The 20,161-nt window shown below is 36.8% G+C and overlaps 1 protein-coding gene and 1 pseudogene across 8 annotated transcripts in view; both read right to left on the bottom strand.

Annotated features, from left to right (window-relative positions):
* PDE1A (phosphodiesterase 1A) overlaps positions 1-20,161 on the bottom strand; it is a 404,046-nt gene that overhangs the window by 206,608 nt on the left and 177,277 nt on the right. The gene's annotated exons all lie outside the window — the stretch shown is intronic.
* Positions 17,218-18,513, bottom strand: LOC116561078 (annotated as a pseudogene). The gene has a single exon (XR_004273279.1). The product of XR_004273279.1 is annotated as a glyceraldehyde-3-phosphate dehydrogenase pseudogene (transcript).

The following is a 20,161-nucleotide window of genomic DNA, read 5'->3' as shown; positions in this document are numbered from 1 at the left end:
AATATTGGTGCTGACTCTCTTCTGGCTTGTAGAGTTTCTGCAGAGAGATCCACTGTTAGTCTGATGGGCTTCCCTTTGTAAACAACAAGACCTTTCTCTCTGGCTGCCCTTAACATTTTTTCCTTCATTTCAACCTTGGTGAAGCTGATGATTATGTGCCTTGCGGTTGCTCTTCTCAAGGAGTATTTTTGTGGTGTTCTCTGCATATCCTGAATTTGAATGTTGACCTGACTTGCTAGATTGGGGAAGTTCTCCTGGATAAATATCCTGAAGAGTATTTTCCAACTTTGTTCCATTCTCCCTATCACTTTTAGGTACACCAATCAAGCATAGGTTTGATCTTTTCACATAGTCCCATATATCTTAGAGGCTTTGTTTGTTCCTTTTCATTCTTTTTTCTTTAATCTTGTATTCATGGTTTATTTAATTAAGATGATATTCAATCTCTGACATCCTTTCTTCCTCTTGATCGATTCAGCTAATGATACTTGTGTATGATTCATGAAGTTCTTCTGCTGTGTTTTTCAGCTACATCAGGTCATTTATGTTCTTCTCCAAACTGGTTATTCTAGTTAGCAATTCTTCTAACATTTTTTCAAGGTTCTTAGCTTTCTTGCATTGGGTTAGAACATGCTCCTTTAGCTCAAAGGTGTTTGTTATTACCCATTTCCTGAAGCCTCCTTCTGTCAATTCGTCAAGTTTTGTTCTCCATCTAGTTTTCTTCCCTTGCTGGCGAGGAGTTGTGATCCTTTGGAGGAGAAGAGGCCTTCTGGTTTTTGGAATTTTCAGCATTTTTGTTTGTTTTTTTCCTCATCTTTGTGAATTTATCTACCTTTGGTCTTTGATGTTGGTGACCTTAGGATGGGGTTTTTGTGTGGCTGTCCTTTTTTATTGATGTTGATGCTATTCCTTTCTGTTTGTTAGTTTTCTTTCTAACAGCCATACCCCTCCATTGCAGGTCTGCTGGAGTTAGCTCTCTACCCCAAATAAACAGAATATATATTCTTCTTAGCACCACATCACATTTATTTTAAAATTAATCACATAATTGGAAGTACAACACTTCTCAGCAAATGCAAAAGAATGGAAATATTAACAAACAGTCTCTCAGACCACAATGCAATCAAATTAGAACTAAGTATTAAGAAACTCATTCATAACCCCACAACTACATGGAAACTAAACAACCTGCTCCTGAATGACTACTGGGTAAATAACTAAATTAAGACAGAAATAAGTAAGTTCTTTGAAACCAATCAGAACAAAGACACAATGTACCAAAATCTCTGGGACACAGCTAACATATTGTTTAAAGGGAAATTTATAGCACTAAATGCCCACAGGAGAAAGCAGGAAAGATCTAAAATCAACAACCTAACATGACAATTAAAAATAACTAGAGAAGCAAGAGCAAACAAATTCAAAAGCTAACAGAAGACAAGAAATAACTAAGATCAGAGCAGAACTGAAAGAGATAGAGACATAAAATCTCTTCAAAATATCAAGGAATCCAGGAGACGGTTATTTGAAACGATTAACAAAATAGATAGACCACCAGCCAGGCTAATAAAGAAGAAAAGAGAGAAGAATCAAGTAGGCACAATAAAAAATGATACAGGGGATATCACCACTGATACAACAGAAATACAAACTACCATCAGAGAATACTATAAAACACCACTATGCAAATAAACTAGAAAATCCAGAGGAAATCAATAAATTCCTGAACATATACACCCTCCCAAGACTAAACCAGGAAGAATTTAAATCCCTGAATAAACCAATAACAAGTTCTGAAATTGAGACAGTAATTAATAGCCTACCAACCAAAAAAAAAAAAATAGCCCAGAACTAGACAGATTCATAGCTGAGTTCTACCACAGGTACAAAGAGGAGCTGGTACCATTCCTTCTGTAACTATTCCAAATAATAGAAAAAGAGAGACTCCTCCTTAAATTATTTTATGAGGCCAGCATTATCCTGATACCAAAACCTGGCAGAGACACACAAGAAAAAAAATTTCAGGCCAATATCCATGACGAACATCGATGTCAAAATCCTCAATAAAATACTGGCAAAACAAATCCAGCAGTACATCAAAAAGCTTATCTACCACGATTAAGTCGATTTCATCCCTAGGATGCATGGCTGGTTCAACATACGCAAATCTATCAATGTAATCCATCACATAAACAGAACCAATGACAAAAATCACATGATTATCTCAATAGATGCAGAAAAGGCCTTCAATAAAATTCAACGCCCCCTCATGCTAAAAACTCACAATAAACTCGGTATTGATGGAATGTATCTCAAAATATTAAGAGCTATTTATGACAAACACACAGTTAATATCGTATTGAATGGGAAAAAGCTGGAAACTTTGAAAACTGGCACAAGACAAGGATTCCTCTTTCACCACTCCTGTTCAACATAGTATTGGAAGTTCTGGCCAGGGCAATCAGGCAAGAAAAAGAAATAAAGGTATTCAAATAGGAAGAGAGAAAGTCAAATTGTCTCTGCAGATTATATGATTGTATATTTAGAAAACCCCATCATCTCAGCCCAAAATCTCCTTAAGCTGAAAAGCAACTTCAGCAAAGTCTCAGAATGCAAAATCAATGTGCAAAAATCACAAGCATTCCTATACACCAATAATAGACAAACAGCAAAATCATGAGTAAATTCCCATTCACAATTACTACAAAGAGAATAAAATACCTAGGAATACAACTAACAAAGGATGTGAAGGACCTCTTTAAAGTGAACTACAAACCGCTGCTCACAGAAATAAGAGTGGACACAAACAGATGGAAAAACATTCCATGCTTATGGATAGAAACAATCAATATTGTGCAAATAGCCATATGGCCCAAAGTAATTTATAGATTCAGTGCTATCCCCATCAAGCTACCATTGACTTTCTTCCCAAAATTAGAACAAAAAAATACTTTAAATATCATTTGGAACTAAAAAAGAGCCCGTATAACCAAGACAATCCTAAGCAAAAGAACAAAGCTGAAGGCATCACACTACCTGACTTAAAACTATGCTACAAGTCTACAGTAATCACAACAACATGGTACTGGTACCAAAAGAGATATATAGACCAATGGAACAGAACACAGGCCTTGGAAGTAACACCACACATCTACAACCATCTGAACTTTGACAAACCTGACAAAAACAAGCAATGGGAAACGGATTCCCTTTTTAATAAATGGTGTTGGGTAACTGGCTAGCCATGTGCAGAAAACCAAAACTAGATCCCTTCCTTTATACCTTATACAAAAATTTACTCAATGTGGACAAAAAACTTAAATGTAAGATCTAAAACCATAAAAACCCTATAAGAAAACCTAGGCAATATCATTCAGGTCACAGGCATGGGCAAAGACTTCATGACTGAAACATCAAAAGCAATAGTAACAAAAGCCCAATTGACAAATGGGATCTAATTAAACTAAAGAGCTTCTGCACAGCAAAAGAAACTATCATCAGAGTGAACAGGCAACCTACAGATGGGAGAAAATTTTTGTAATCTATCTATCTGACAAAGGGCTAATATCCAGAATCTGCAAAGAACTTAAACAAATTTACAGGAAAAAAATAACCCCATCAAAAAGTGGGCAAAGGATGTGAACAGACACTTCTCAAAAGAAGACATTCGTGTGGACAACAAACATATGAAAGAAAGCTCATCATCACTGATCATTAGAGAAATGCAAATCAAAACCCCAGTGAGATACCATCTCATGCCAGTTAGAACAACAATCATTAAAAAGGAAACAATAGATTCTGGAGAGGATGCAGAGAAATAGGAACTCTTTTACACTGTTGGTGGGAGTGTAAATTAGTTCAATCATTGTGGAAGAGAGTGTGGCGATTCCTCAAGGATGTAGAAGCAGGAATACCATGTGATCCAGCAATTCCATTACTGGGTATATACCCAAAGGATTATAAATCATTCTGCTATAAAGACATATGCACACATATGTTTATTGCAGCACTATTTACAATAGCAAAGACTTGGAACCAACTCAAATGCCCATCAATAATAGACTGGATAAAAACACCATGGAATAATATGCAGCCATAAAAAAGAATGAGTTCATGTCATTTGTAGGGACATGGATGAAACTAGAAACCACCATTCTCAGCAACCTAACATAGGAACAGAAAAGCAAACATTGCATGTTCTCATTCATAAGTGGGAGTTGAACAATGAGCACACATGGACACAAGGAGGGGAACATCACACATCAGGGCCTGCTGGGGGGTGGGTGGCTAGAGGAGGGATATTCAATGTAGATGACAGTTAGATGGATTCAGCAAACCACCATGGCACATATATACCTGTGTAACAAACCTGCACGTTCTGCACATGTACCCCAGAGCTTAAGTATTTAAAAAACCCATTCCTGTAAGTGTTGAACAATGAAAAAGGGAACAACATACACCAGGGCCTAATAGGGGCTGGCAGGTGAGGGGAAGGAACACAGAGAACAGGTCAATAGGTGTCACAAACCACCATGGCACACGTATACATATGTAACAAACCTGCGCATTCTGCACACGTATCCCAGTTTTTTTTAGAAAAAAAATAGAGAATAAAAATAAAAGTCCCTATGATACAATTGGCTATGAGAATTAAAATAAAACACATGTATAGAATAGCACTTAGAAGAGTACAAGTGGTAAATACTTGGTACACAGTAAATGGTAAATACAACTTAGGTCATATTTTCCTTATCTGCAGTTTAATGTATACAGTTTACCTTATATGTACAGTGTAAAGTGCAAAACCTCAAATGAAGAGAAAAGATTTCAGCAGAAAAAGATTGAAAGATTGTGAAACTAGAAACCACCATTTCTTTCACATGAAAGAAATACATACAATAATAAAGCAGAACATTAAGTGGAAAGAAAGAAAATATCCTGCATGTTAAGAGCTTGACAGTTAATTTCATGTAACAGTGTATGGAACATATTTAGTTAAGTACAGCATAATGTGGAGTTATGTTCAACTTACCACCTACATGGTAGAGTGTGTGAAATCTTTAATAGAATATAAATAATTGTCATTTTCAAAGTCATAAAATATTTAATTACCCAAAACTTTTGTTAAATTGTATGTCATTTCATCTTCTCCACTGTAAAAATTAGCCCCTAGAATCTAGAAATTAGCTTCTCACCAGAGTATCCAAATAATTTGAAGAATGGCCTTTTGTACTTTCAGATGCCAGAGCACTTGGTAACAAACAGAAGCTCATTAGAAAGCTGCTTCACTTCCTTCCCCATCCATGGTCAATGGCCTTTGATTGCTGATCTGAAAAGGTCTCCTATCCTAATAAATATCACAGGATAGAAGTCTGTAAAATTGGAGTACATGCGTGTTGTTACCTTTTAGACAAAAAGCAAAATGATCCTTTTCAGTGCACTAAAGGTAAACATAGGATTAAATTAAAAAGACAGTGTGAGATCCCTCTGTTATTAGTAACATCTATGTCAAAATATTAGGCACTAAACCTAAACTTTCTTTGTCAATTTTCATCCTCAATGGGCTACGTGTCATTTGATGTTATAGAGCCATTAGGTCGATATCACATATGACTTTAAGTATATTTCTACAGGATCCTCCATTTTTTAAATGTCCTTCAGCAAGATGTGCACACTATTAGCACAGTTCGAATGGATTAAAATATTCTAATGCCATCATTTCAGAGGTAAGGCTACAGAGAAGAGACAGTTATTCAAACATCCATGACACTTTGGATGCATTGAGTTCATTCTCTTACTTCCTTGAATGAGGCCACAAGAGAAGTGAGGATACTGGAGCTGGCAGCACCTGCATTTGAACCCCGACTCTACCACCCAGTAACTATTTGACGTGGAATTACTTAAGCCATCTCTGGGCCTCAGGTTTCTCATCTCTAAAATAGGCATAATATCACTCATTTTGCACGGACTTCATGAAATGATTGTGTAAAATGCTTTTAATAAATGTTAGTTCACTTGAACTAACATGAGAGTTCCTTTCTTCGTCGTGCAGCACTTCGAATTTTAACTTGCATAAGCACCTATGTCATCAAAACCACTTTACTCATCACAGCATCAGCTATCACTGATTCTACCCTTCCACTAAGCACATGGTTTTATTTTTAACCAGGAGACAAGGGCCCAAGATGACAGACAAGTAGGTCATCTGTTTTATCTTGCTTGACTGCACCCAATGGCAGTAGTCAACATTTCAATGGTAACTAGACTGCATTTAATGAGCTGCTTGAAATTCTTAACCTTATTTTCACTTGATGATTATCAGTGCCTTTCTGAAGAATATGAATTTTAATTAAATTCTTCCTCATAGATTTGTGCTTAAGATATTATTTTTGTCTATATGTTTACAAATGATAACCTTGCCCTAACCTCAAGACTTATTTCCTCTTCTTTGCACCACTGCATAAAAGAAAATCTTACAGGGTGTGTTACTGGGATTCCTTTGGTAGAACTGAAAGAGACACAATGAATAGAACCTCTTCCATTTGTTTCATAGATTGTTAAGACTTTCAATAAAATTTGTATTTCTCAAAGGTGTATTTTTTTACCCTGCCTCATTTCATATTACTTTTTTCTCAAATTGCCTAAGAAAAGGTTTGATATAAATTAGGTGCTCTTATCCATGAATTTCCATTCTATAAATGAAAGTATGGCAATAAAAATCTCATTCCTGAAAATTACTTTTTAAAAGAGCTATAAAATTCAAACACAATCTAGATTCAATAAAAATTAAGCTTACTTAATTTGAATAAGATGCTTTCATTACTGTACTAATATGTAACTCAAATAATCATCAGAACATAATTGCTTTGAAAAGTGACTCAATTCAATTGTTTGTGTTAAAATGCTCACAAAAAAAAAATGGCCTGAGTTCTACAAGTCCTGTCAATCTGCTGGACTGACAATACTGTACTTCTAAATCTTGAACCACTGGGAGTCATAAGGCAAGGGCTGGTCCCTCTTTCAGAGGAAATTGAATATTCTACTTCCATCTCTGGTAGTGGTTCCCAAACCTGCCCACTCATAATCACTTGTAGAGCTTTTTAAAAATACTAACCCTCCATGAAATTTTGATTTAGCAGGTCTACTCCGTGTAGATTTCATGAAACTCTTGCAATTGTTCTCATGTTTTGTGAAAGAGGAAGAAGAGTTTTCATTTTCTAAAGTCCTAAACCCAATTTACTTAGGGCAGAGGGAATGATAATCATATATTCAATATCCTACTTCATTCTAGAGATGGAAACATGCCTCAAAGTAACCCTGATAAAGCAAGCTCCTGCTGTGTAGTTTGGGCATAGATCACTGAGGTTATACTGTAAAATGCAACTTTCATTAAAGAACAATTGATGAGGATTGTTTAATTTTGACAAGGCCACGGTAAACATTAAAATGAAGTACATGCAGTCTGCAGATTCACAGAACTGTCAAAAGAGTTTCAAAATAAGCAAACGGCTGCTTTTTGCTTTCAGGCAAATTATATCCAATTTAAATGCTATTTTTCAGAAAGTATGTCTAACAAAATGCACCACCATAACTTCTGCATGGGTAATGTCTGCTCTCATCGCCGAAGACTAGTTTGCTGTCAAGACTTTCAGAGGGTCTCCAAGTGAAATAAGTACTGAAGAACAAAGCTTCTATAGGCTATATTGAGTTCCCACCCTTCCTTTCTCTTGTGGCCATTAAACTAAGCCAAGGGCACCTTGTCTCACAAAACTCACTTCATAAAATACCTCTTGTAAATTTTCAGAAAATGGAAAGTTTAAACTTAGAAACAGGATACAAAAGAGAAGCTAGCCCTTAACTAGATCTAGCATCTTCAGGTTTTTAAGTAGGAGGAAAAGTGGTTAAGAAAAAGTTTTCTGTGAAAATTGTATGACGATGTTATGTACATATTAAATAGCTGGAATGTAAGGAATAATAGTTAGCTTTTCTGTAGCCCTAATGTTAAAACATAAGGAAATTAACTGAAACCTGGGTATTGAAAATAATTTAATGATGATGAATGTTTTAACAGATCAAATGGATATATTGTAGAGAATTTGTTTTACCTCTCCTTCAGAAATCTTTTGAAATGGAACTAACATTATATTTCCTTGATGCAAGGATAGCACACAGCTAAAAGTAAGCTTCCCCTTAAGAAACAGGGCATAAGTATATTCATACTCATCCAGTCTTTTTTGTAAGAAAAAAAGGGGAAAATAATTTTTTGATAAAATTTTGAAGGGTAAACTTTTTCTTTATTGACATTCTAAAACACTGTCGGTAACTTGAAGGTTACCAAGGCTCCAAAATACAGTCACTAACTCCCTTTTCAACAAGAGTATATTCATCTCATAGCAACTGGCATACAAACCCTCAGACTTTCGAAACATAAACAAATACATTGTGTAATAAACCCATACCCCAATTTTACATAATCTAATTCAAATTTTAAACAAGAATTTCATTACATATTTACATATTTTAGGCTAATATAATGTTCAGCTTTTACATGAATATTTAGAAATGTCACACAGGGATAGGCATATCTTCTCTCTGCTTCCTAACCACTATAATGGTGTGGTATTATATTACTACCTTAAAGTCATAATGCCTGGTTATGCCAGCCTTACTGGTTGCGGAATCATGGCTAAATCAAATGGATCTTCTAGGTCTCAGAATTCTCATTCATAAAATGCAGTTTGGATATGTAATTTAACTCCTAAGGTGTCTTCCAGTTCTTTGGACTCTGACTTAAAGTATTGTTTTCTTCTAGGAGTTTCGAAAGTGTAAATTGTTTTATGTCAGCAACTGTATCTTGTATTTTTCTGACATGCTCTGGCATTGTTTAATATGCTGCTGAGCATACAGACACTTGACTATTCAATAATAACAAAACCTAAGTTTTCAATAGTACTTTACTCCTTCAAAACATTTTTTATTTTATTTTATTTTTTGAGATGAAGTCTCGCTCTGTTGCCAGGCTGGAGTGCAGTAGCGTGATCCCGGCTCACTGCAATCTCTGCCTCCTGGGTTGAAGTGATTCTCCTGCCTCAGCCTCCCGAGTAGCTGGGACTACAGGCATGTGCCATTGCACCTAGCTAATTTTTGTATTTTTTGGTAGAGATGGGGTTTCACTCAAAGCACTTTTATAAACATCAACCCTTTCAGTCCCAGTTCTTGTAGCATATAGAGAGGAACATGGACATGAATAATTCCCTTCATTTCATTAAGGAGAGAAGCAAAATTTAAGCAATTTGGGATTCCACCTAAATTACAAGACCAAGAAGTAGCCAATCTGGCTCAAGAAGCCAAGTTTTTTAACTCCTCATCCACTGCATCCTATTCATGAAGTCATTTCTATGAGTCATGCTTGTATGTAGAGGCTATTTTTCTAAATTTCTAACTATAAAAACAGCAATATTTGTGACAGTAACTGTTTTAATGGCGTTTTTGAAGATGTCTCCATTGTTAATCATCTTTGCTTAGTCCTAGGGTGCACTCATATGGAAACTCTAGTCTACCTTATAGTTCTCTTCCCTGAAGATTCAGCAGCCCCAGAAACTCCAACCTGGCCTGGTCACATACTTTGATAAACAGATATGACACGCAGTATTATCTTGTCCATCATGCACATATAGCATAAGCTCTTACTTGTGAAATTTTCTTTGTAACTTCACTGAGTCAGCAATTAATAGAGAGAAAGCTATTCTTACTCCGGTGCTTTATTGTGTTCACATGGGACACTTCCCTTGAATAAACTACATATCTGGTGAATTTTCTTTCGTTATCCCCTTTGAGATAAGGTCTTGCTCTGTTATGCAGGCTGGAGTGCAGCGGTGCAATCATGGCTCACTGTGGCCTCAAACTTCTGGGTTAAAATGATCCCCCCATCTCAGCCTCTCCAGTAGCTAGGACTACAGAAAGTGCCACCCACCTGGCTACTTTTAAACATATATATTCATTTATTGTAGAGATCAGGTCTCGCTGTGCTGCCTAGGCTGATCTGCAACTCCTAGCCTCAAGTGACTTTCACACCTCAACCTCACAAAGCACTGGGATTACAAGCATGAGCCACCACACCCAGCCCTTTTCTTTAGTTATCTTTTATATATTAGCAGAATTTGCTCCCAGAAATTTTGTGTCAAATGTTCATTTTATAACTATTAAACAATCTTTTATGTTTTGGTTGAGAACATTTCACTTCTTTGTACTATACCTGAACCAGGCTTGGTAGCCAAATCAGAAAGTTTTGTTGTTCTTGTTTGTTTTTTATATATAACATTTAAAAAAAAATTTTAAGTTCAAGGGTATATTTGTAGGTTTGTTACATAGGTAAAATATGTCATGAGGGTTTGTTGTACAGAAATATTTTTCAAAGATTCAGAAGCAAAATACATCCACTTAGAGTGTGCATAATTCAATTTACAATGTCACCTCTTGTAAGGACACAGTCAATTCAGGTATAGTCACAGTTCAAGGTTGTTTTTCTTTGGGCATTTTGGTGGAAATGTAATATTAAACAGGCAGGCCTAACTCCTGCTAATTCACTATAAATTAAACCTAATAGCTATCCCCTTATTCCCTGGCCAACATTTAATAGATATACAATATTATACCAACTAACCACTTCATAGTATATATATATTATTTAAATATGAAATAATTTTGAAGGTTTTCAATCTGATGCCATAAGCAGTGGCCTAACTAAATAATCTTTGAATTTTATTCTTATAGATACTAGTATAGCATATTTCTTCTAAGATTAAAAACTAGAAAATTTGTCATTAAAATTGCTCCAACAATTAAAAATTCTTACACTTAAAAAATTTTGCAGCCTAATTGACAAGGTTAGCATTTTATACAGGTCTATGTCTTCCACACTATTATTGTGCTTTTGCATATGCTTATCAATTAGTTGTGATAACAATTAAATTGGGTATTGAACCAGAATTATTATATTACCATTCATGATTTATTATGCTTAGTAATTAAGATATTAAATGTTTTATCTCTGGAAATAATATCCAAACACTATAGACCATATTTTATTTTTGGCAAAAATATCAAAAGACCACATTACTACTTCCAAAGACATAATAATCTCTTAATCTTTTTTTTTTTTTTTTGAGACATAATCTTACTCTGTCACTCAGGCTGGAGTGTAGGGGCACAATCACAGCTCACTGCAGCCTCAACCTCCCTGAGCTAAGGTGACCCTCCCGTCTCAGCCTACCAAGTAGCTGGGACTACAGGCACATGACACCATGTCTGGCTCATTTTTAATATATTTTATAGATTCAAAGTCTTATTATGTTGCCTAGGCTGGTCTCAAACTCCTGGGTTCAAGTAATTCTCCTGTTTTGGCCTCCCAAAGTGCGGGGATTACAGGCATGAGCCATGAAGCCTGGTCTTCTTAATGCCATAACTGAAATTTAATTGAAAATATTGTTCATATTTTTGTATCTTACTACAAAAAATATAGGAATAAAGGTAATCTTATAAATATGCAACAAAATATATGTAATGTTTATAAAGAAAATAGGAACAAATATTTTAAAATGAAAACTTAAGATTATAAATATACATAAATACATTGCATGTTGATTTGTTCTTACTAATGACTGCAAATTGGCTTCAATCTTCCTAGCTTTATATTTATATATGACATAATTTAATTGTCTCCAGACTCCAAACTATTTTATGCACAATCACTCACATCAGGGCCCCTTTTTGGCTCATCTTGGCTTTTTAAACAGCTCCACTTATAGTCATGGCCTCTGCTTTACAATTATGTCAATACTCATGGTTATTTTCTGAACAAAGAAATATTCAGTACCAAAGGTGTATTCATACCTTTAACTTTGCAAAATGGAAAACTGCTTGCATTTTTAAAGTAATAGTGTTGTGTGTGCTGGGGTTGTTTTGCTTCTTTCTTTCTTTCTTTCTCTTTCTTTCTCTTTCTTTCCTTCCTTCCTCCCTCCCTCCCTCCCTCCCTTCCTTCCTTCTCTCTTTCCTTCCTTCCTTCCTCTCTCTTTCTCTCTCTCTCATATACACACATAAAGAGTGTGCTCACACTCACACAAAGATATCAAAGATTTTAAGAGAGCATCTCATCCAGGCCTCAAGCTCAAAGTGTCAGTTATTTGACTTCTCTGACAGAGGCATCTGCAGAAAAAAAGAGCTTGTCCCAAACCCACAATCTAAATGGACACCTCATTCTGAAGTGACCTCAGAGAAAACACCCTGAATCAGTGCATTGTCTTTTCCTGGTTTTCCACCAGTTCTACACTGTTCTCTTAGAATCATCAACCAGGATATCCTGCTGTGTTTGGGGGGCTAAAATGGGTGACTATTTTCAAATCTTTATTTAGGCTTTATTTACTATTTATTTAGGCTTTATTTATAAATTACTCCCACATATATATATTCAGTCTGAAGCTCTTTGTCCCATCACCATCTTCACTTAGATAACTAATAGTCATCTCACACTGAATATAACAATAAATGACCTGCCAGGGTTTTACCCTCCATTTCTGATACTTTCAGTTGTCCCCATCTTGGTGAATGGTGGCATGTTCTTCAAGGTCCTAACACACACATCTTCATGTTATCTTTGTATTATCTTTCTCCTTCACCTCATATAGAAATCCAGGACTTAGGACACAATTTGTTGCCTATATTACACTAATAAATATTATTTCCTGCTTCCTCTCTTAATTTTCTATCATCTATTCTAAACACAGCAGTCAGAGTCATTCTTTAAAGAAAACTTGACAAAGGGCTAATATCCAGAAACTACAAAGAACTTAAACAAATTTACAAGAAAAAAAAAACCATCAAAAAGTGGGTGAAGGATATGAACAGACACTTCTCTAAAGAAGACATTTATGCAGCCAACAGGTACATGAAAAAAAGCTTATCATCACTGGTCATTAGAGAAATGCAAATCAAAACCACAATGAGATACCATCTCATGCCAGTTAGAATAGTGATCATTAAAAAGTCAGAAAACAACAGATGCTGAAGACGTGGAGAAACAGGAATCTTTTACACTCTTGGTAGGAGTGTAAATTAGTTCAATCATTGTGGAAGACAGTGTGGTGATTCCTCATGGATCTAGAACTAGATATACCATTTGACCCAGCAATCCCATTGCTGGGTATATATCCAAAGGATTACTGATTATTCTACTATAATGACACATGTACATGTATGTTTATTGCAGCACAATTCACAATAGCAAAGACTTGAGACCAACCCAAATGCCCATCAATGACAGACTGGATAAAGAAATGTGGCACATATACACCGTGGAATACTACACAGCCATAAAAAATAATGAGTTCATGTCCTTTGCAGAAACACGGATGAAGCTGGAAACCATCATTCTCAGCAAACACAGGAACAGAAAACCAAACCCCACATTTTCTCACTCATAGTTGGGAGTTGAACAATGAGAATACATGGACACAGGGAGGGGAATATCATACACTGGGGCATGCTGGGGGGGCAGGGGGTGGGAGGAGGGATAGCATTAGGGGAAATACCTAATATAGATGACAGGTTGATCAGTGCAGTAAACCACCATGACACATGTAAACCTATGTAACAAACCTGCACGTTCTGCACATGTACTCCAGAACTTAAAGTGTAATAAAAAAGAGAAAGAAAGAAAAAGAAAATGTAGAGCTTGCCATTGTCTGCCAAAAGCCATCTATGTTTCCCTATCTCACTCAAGGTGAAAACTGAGCTCTTTAATATGACTTGAGAGACCTCCTCTCCTCCCATGCCTCCTCTTACTCACACGTTCTGCAGCTACCCTGGCTCCCTTGCTATTTGTTGAACACACCAGCATGCTCCTGCTTAGAGAGTCTTGGTAATGGTTGTTTCCTCTGCCAGGAATACGCTTCCCCCAGGTTCTGTGTAGCTTGTTCCCTCATCCACTTCAAGTCTTTGCTCCAGTCTCTTTCTCCTCAAGGCCACTCTAACCACAGTAGTTAAAGCTGAAGACGCTGCCAGCACTCTAATGTCCTCTCCCCTCAGTCTTCTTTGTGCTATTCCCATAGCATACTTCACCATCCAACATACAAAAGAATGTACTTGTTACTTGTATTGTTTATTATCTGTCTCCTGCAATGTTACCTCTACGAGAAGGAAATTTGTCTGATTAATTCAAATGAAGTAACCCAAGAGTGTGGGTATCAGACACACACATAGTAGACAACATAAATGTTTCTTAAAGAATTATGCTATCATCAGGCTAGATCTATACGTCTTAACAAAAACAGACAAGCTATGTTATTAAAGTTTAGATTTTCTTTTTTTTAATTAAAAAATCCCACAGTATTTATTTTGAAGCTTCAGCTTCTATAATCCCATACACAGCAGAAGTGTGAGAGAATACCTTCACTTCTCTGATAACAGATTACCCACATGGGAACATGGGAGACTGCCTGATTCATGGTTAGGGACATGGATAGCTCCAAGAAGCTCATGGTAATTCTTTATCACTTTCTCTTTTTTTTTTTTTTATTTAGTTTTACTATACATTAAGTTCTGGGGTACATGTGCAGATCACACAGTTGTTACATAGGTATATACATGGCATGGTGGTTTGCTGCATCCATATCCCCATCATATACATTGATATTTCTCGTAATGTGATGGATTAAAGATTTAAACATAAGACCTAACACCATAAAAACCCTAGAAGAAAACCTAGGCAATACAATTCAGGACACAGGCATAGTCCAGGATTTCATGACTAAAACACCAAAAGCAATGGCAACAAAAGCCAAAACAGGCAAATGGGATCTAATTAAACTTAAGAGCTTCTGCACAGCAAAAGAAACTATCATTAGAATGAACTGGCAAACAACAGAATGTGAAAAAATTTTTGCAATCTACCCATTTGACAAAGGGTTAATATCTAGAATCTACAAAGAACTTAAACAAATTTACAAGAAAAAACAAACAAACCCATCAAAACGTGGGCAAAGGATATGAACAGACACTTTCAAAAGAAGACATTTATGCAGCCAACAAACATATGAAAAAATGCTCATCATCACTGGTCATTAGAGAAATGCAAATCAAAACCACAATGAGTTACCATCTCACACTAGTTAGAATGGCGATCATTAAAAAATCTGTAGACAACTGATGCTGGAGAGGAAGTGAAGAAATAGAAACGCTTTTACACTGTTGGTGGGAGTGTAAATTAGTTCAACCATTGTGGAAGACAGTGTGGTGATTCCTCAAGGATCTAGAAATAGAAATACCATTTGACCCAGCAATCCCATTACTAGGTATATACCCAAAGGATTATAAATCGTTCTATTATAAAGACGCATGCACACGTATGTTCACTGCAGCACTGTTTACAATAGCAAAGTCCTGGAACCAACCCAAATGTTCATCAATAATAGACTGGATAAAGAAAATGTTGCACATATACACCATGGAATACTATGCAGCCATAAAAACTGATAAGCTCATGTCCTTTGCAGAAACATGGATAAATTTAAAAACAATCATTCTCAGCAAACTGACACAAGAACAGAAAACCAAACACTGCATGCTCTCACTCATAAGTGGGTTGTTGAACAATGAGAACACATGGACACAGGAAGGGGAACATCACACACCGGGGCCTGTTGGTTCGTGGGAGAGCTAGGGGAGAGATAGCATGGGGTGAGGGGATTGGGGAGGGATAATGTAAAATTTAGATTTTATAGAAACATAAATATATTTAGTATTTATCTACTTTAGGTGTTACTAATGTAAAATATTTAGTTTTTAGGTATATTATCCCTACCAACAAAATGCTAAATAAATACTCAGAAGTTTTGAAAATTAATCTTAAATTTTAGCTTACTTCATGATTAAAAACAATTGCAAATGGAAAACCTAAAACTTCCTTTAATGGAACACAAGGATAGATCAAGATAAAATACGGTAGCACTAAAATTTCCATGAAAGAGTGGGCCTGTTTTCTTATAGATACCAGCTCAGGGAGGGTAAGTTGGAGGTAAAATAGAGAAGATGAAGATAGTATTTACTGAGTACCATGTCATGAACAGTGTTAGAATTTTTATTTCATATTTTGTTGCATTATTTTTGAAATCAAGCAGTTTACTTTTAAAATAATAATACACGTAGTTGTACAATGTTCTAAAGGTATAAAAGAGTATACCCTGAAAAGTAAGTCTCTCTCCCATCTCTGACACCTCCAATACATTCACTTCCTCTCCCTAAAGAGAACAATTGCAACCTGTTTTTCCTGTAACCTTTTAAAGATGATCTATACACATACAAATGAAGGTATCTGTGCATATTTACATATCCGTACAAAAATGATAGTTGACTCCTACTTCAATAATGAGAAAATCAACTTAGAGGGTTTAAATGGCAAGCCCATGATTACTTAGAAAATAAATGGTAGAGCCAGGATTTGAGCACATATCTGTCTACATCTAAGCCCACACCAAAGAAAAAAAAAATCTCAAGTATTTCACACAAGACTTCTGAGAAAATTTGCTTGTCCTTTATAGAAGCACTTTGGTTTCATTTGGCAGCTAGTAAAGAAGTGGACTATTAAGACCCTGTGTTGTTTTCAGAAAATTATTTTGAAACCAAAGCTGAGATAAAGATATGTAAAGACAGACCTAATGGTCAATGGTTAAGTCCTCAACCAGGTCAGAAAGAAAAACAAGTTACCTAAAAGTTGAGTTTTGCTTTTCCCTCTGGCCTATACGTAAAAACCATTTAGTCGGAAAATGTTGACTTAAATATTGATCAGAAATTTTTAATTTTAATTTTAATTTTGTGTAAAACTCCAGATCTCCCTTTGGTAAGTACATTGACCTACTATGCTAGGAACCAAAGGAGAAAGGAGTTTGCACAGACTCTGCTACAAAGAAAGCAATTTGCCTAACTACGAGTCTAATATAAAGGAGTAAACTCAAAAATTAATACTAAAATTTTTGGAGTCTTCAGTATAATAACTCATTTTTAATATGTTTCTGTATAACTCATATATTCAGTCCCATACTTGGGTATCCATTTAATTCATTAAAATTATGTTTCCCTCCCTCATGATCTCTTTTAATAATATTACTTTCTTTGCCTCTGGTATAATCAGGGATTGAAATCTTTTTTTTTTCTTTTTTTTTTTTTTTGGCTGAGCACAGGGGACTTTATTGATGGTACATGACAAGGTGGGGCTCCCTAGGCCCCTCCCTCTTCAAGGGTTCTGCATGGAAATTGTGAGGAGGGGCAATTCAGTGCAGTGGGGGACTCAGTGTGGCAGGAACTCCCCGGCAGTGAGGGCCTCTCTTCTTCTCGTGCTCTTGCTGGGGCTGGTGGTCCAGGAGTCTTACTCCTTGGAGGCCATGTAGGACATGAGGTCCACCACCCTGTTGCTGTAGCCAAATTCATTGTCATACCAGGAAATGAGCTTGACAAAGTGGTCGTTGAGGGCAATGCCAGCCCCAGCATCAAAGGTAGAAGAATGGGTGTCACTGTTGAAGTCAGAGGACACCACCTGGTGCTCAGTGTAGCCCAGGATGCCCTTGAGGGGGCCCTCCAACACTTGCTTCACCACCTTCTTGATGTCATCATATTTGGCAGATTTTTCCAGATGGCAGGTCAGGTCCACCACTGACACATTGGCAGTGGGGACACGGAAGGCCATGCCAGCGAGCTTCCCATTCAGCTCAGGGATGACCTTGCCCACGGCCTTGGCAGCGTCAGTAGAGGCAGGGATGATGTTCTGGAGAGCCACACAGCCATCACGCCACAGTTTCCTGGAGGGGCCATCCACGGTCTTCTGGGTGGCAGTGATGGCGTGGACGGTGGTCATGAGTCCTTCCACGATACCAAAGTTGTCATGGATGACCTTGGCCAGGGGCGCTAAGCAGTTGGTGGTTCAGGAGGCATTGCTGATGATCTTGAGGCTGTTGTCATACTTCTCATGGTTCATGCCCATCACGAACATGGGGGCATCAGCAGAGGGGGCAGATATGATGACCCTTTTGGCTCCCCCTTGCAAGTGAGCCCCAGCCTTCTCCATGGTGGTGAAGATGCCAGTGGACTCCACCACGTACTCAGCGCCAGCATCGCCCCACTTGATTTTGAAGGGATCTCGCTCCTGGAAGATGGTGATGGGATTTCCATTGATGACAAGCTTCCCGTTCTCAGCCTTGACAGTACCATGGAATTTTGCATGGGTGGAATCATACTGGAACATGTAGACAATGTAGTTGAGGTCAATGAAGGGATCATTGATGGCGACAATACCCACTTTACCACAGTTAAAAGCAGCCCTGGTGACCAGGCGCCCAATACGACCAAATCCGTTGACTCCAACCTTTACCTTCCCCATGGTGTCTCAGGGATGTGGCTGGCGACGGGAGACAAGATGCGGCTGTCTGTCGAACAGGAGGAGCAGAGAGTCGGGATTGAAATCTTTATTAACTGTAGCATGAATTCTGTCCTTGGAATGTTGTTGTTGTTGTTGTTGTTTTGTTTGTTTGTTTGTTTTGTCCATGTAGTGAAACTCTCCAGTGCATATCAATTGCCTAATTTGAGATAGGTGCCATGCTAGATACTGTGCAATAAGAATGAATAGGATGTATTCTCCTACATACATCCTATTGGAGAGTTTCATTACATTCTTCATTTTCAAAGAAATTGCCAACTGGTAGAAAAAACAAGAATGTATATAAATAATTATAGTGCAAACCCATAGGAGACATATAAACAAAGCACTATGTGGCACAAAGTTTTGAGTATTCATTTTAACAGAGAGGATCAGAAATAGCTTCATGAAGGAAGGGCGTACACACTGAAAATTTAGAAAGGTTTATACTAGATGAGGGGAGAAGTATAAGAAAAAAAATTGAATGGTAATACAGAGTTATCTTTGAAAGAAGCAGCAAGTATTTTCAGGAGAAAAAAGATTTGTAGTCCTATCCACAATGAAATGACACATTTAAGTCAATTACCACTCCTAGAGATTTGAGAAGACTTGCACTTAAACTCACCCATACTATGATGATGTAAAACCAGCCAGCATTTTTGTCATTTACTTGGGATCTATTACTTAGCTGTAATCACAAATCTTTAAGAAAAATAATGTGTCTGTTAAACCAAAGGCTTGTTTCATGTTAACATACTTCAAGAAGCCAGTATGAGCAAAGCAAAGTAAACAAAAAGTAGAAAGACATCAGTTCTCCATTTTGTGTATGTTGCTAGGAATCTTCAGGAACTTAGGCAGATTGTTAGACCCTTTCAATAAGAGGAAAAAATCATACTTAAGAGAAAAGTAGTAGACAGAAAAGGTGAATGGGGCCAATGAACATGTATAGAACAATTCAGTATTCTGTGATCTCTGATTTTAGGGGTATCCATTACTTATAGGAATCAGCCGAGATTACCTAACACAGGGCCATAAATTCCCTAGAATATATTTCCTTCCATGTTATCTCATGGTTCAGGGAATTTCTCCTGGTTCTTCTCAAATGTTCCAGCCATTTTTCAGCACATCTTACTAAGCTATATCGATTACATCTATTCAATTGATTCTTTGGATTCTACACTATTCCATCCACTTCATTTCATTCCATTTTTTAAATCCATAAAGTAGTTCTCAGTTCATATTAGTTCTATGTTTAGCTATACTCCCAGTTGTATCCTGGATCTCAAAATCTTACCTTTTGCCAGAGCTTTGGGCTACTAGATGTCTGAGAGGGTAATTTAACCCATTCTAAATTTTTAGTTCAAATTGTTCTGTACTTTCCACTACTAAAACAGACTAAACTAAATGGTTTTGTCTGTGGATAGAGGAAAGAATGGAAGACAGAAAGGGCTGTGTAAAGGAGGTGGGACAGTTTGAATTTCTGTAAAAAGTGTTATTATAACACCAAAATAAACTAATCTGTTCTGATAAATGTTATATTAATAGGCATCTCCAATAAGGATCTAGGTAGAATAAAATGTCATTGCTATAGTGATTTCAGTCTCAAGAGAATTGCAAATAACTCAAGAGTACATACAGACCAGACCGTTGACTGCTAAGTTTATTTAGTTAGAAAGCTCTTTGCTGTGGATGCCAGGAGTA

Source organism: Sapajus apella, unplaced genomic scaffold, assembly GCF_009761245.1.
Source record: "Sapajus apella isolate SASKATOON/1434 unplaced genomic scaffold, GSC_monkey_1.0 scaffold28, whole genome shotgun sequence".
Taxonomy (NCBI): Eukaryota; Metazoa; Chordata; class Mammalia; order Primates; family Cebidae; genus Sapajus; species Sapajus apella.
Note: the sequence above shows the minus strand (reverse complement) of the source record. Positions and strands in the feature narration are given on the sequence as shown.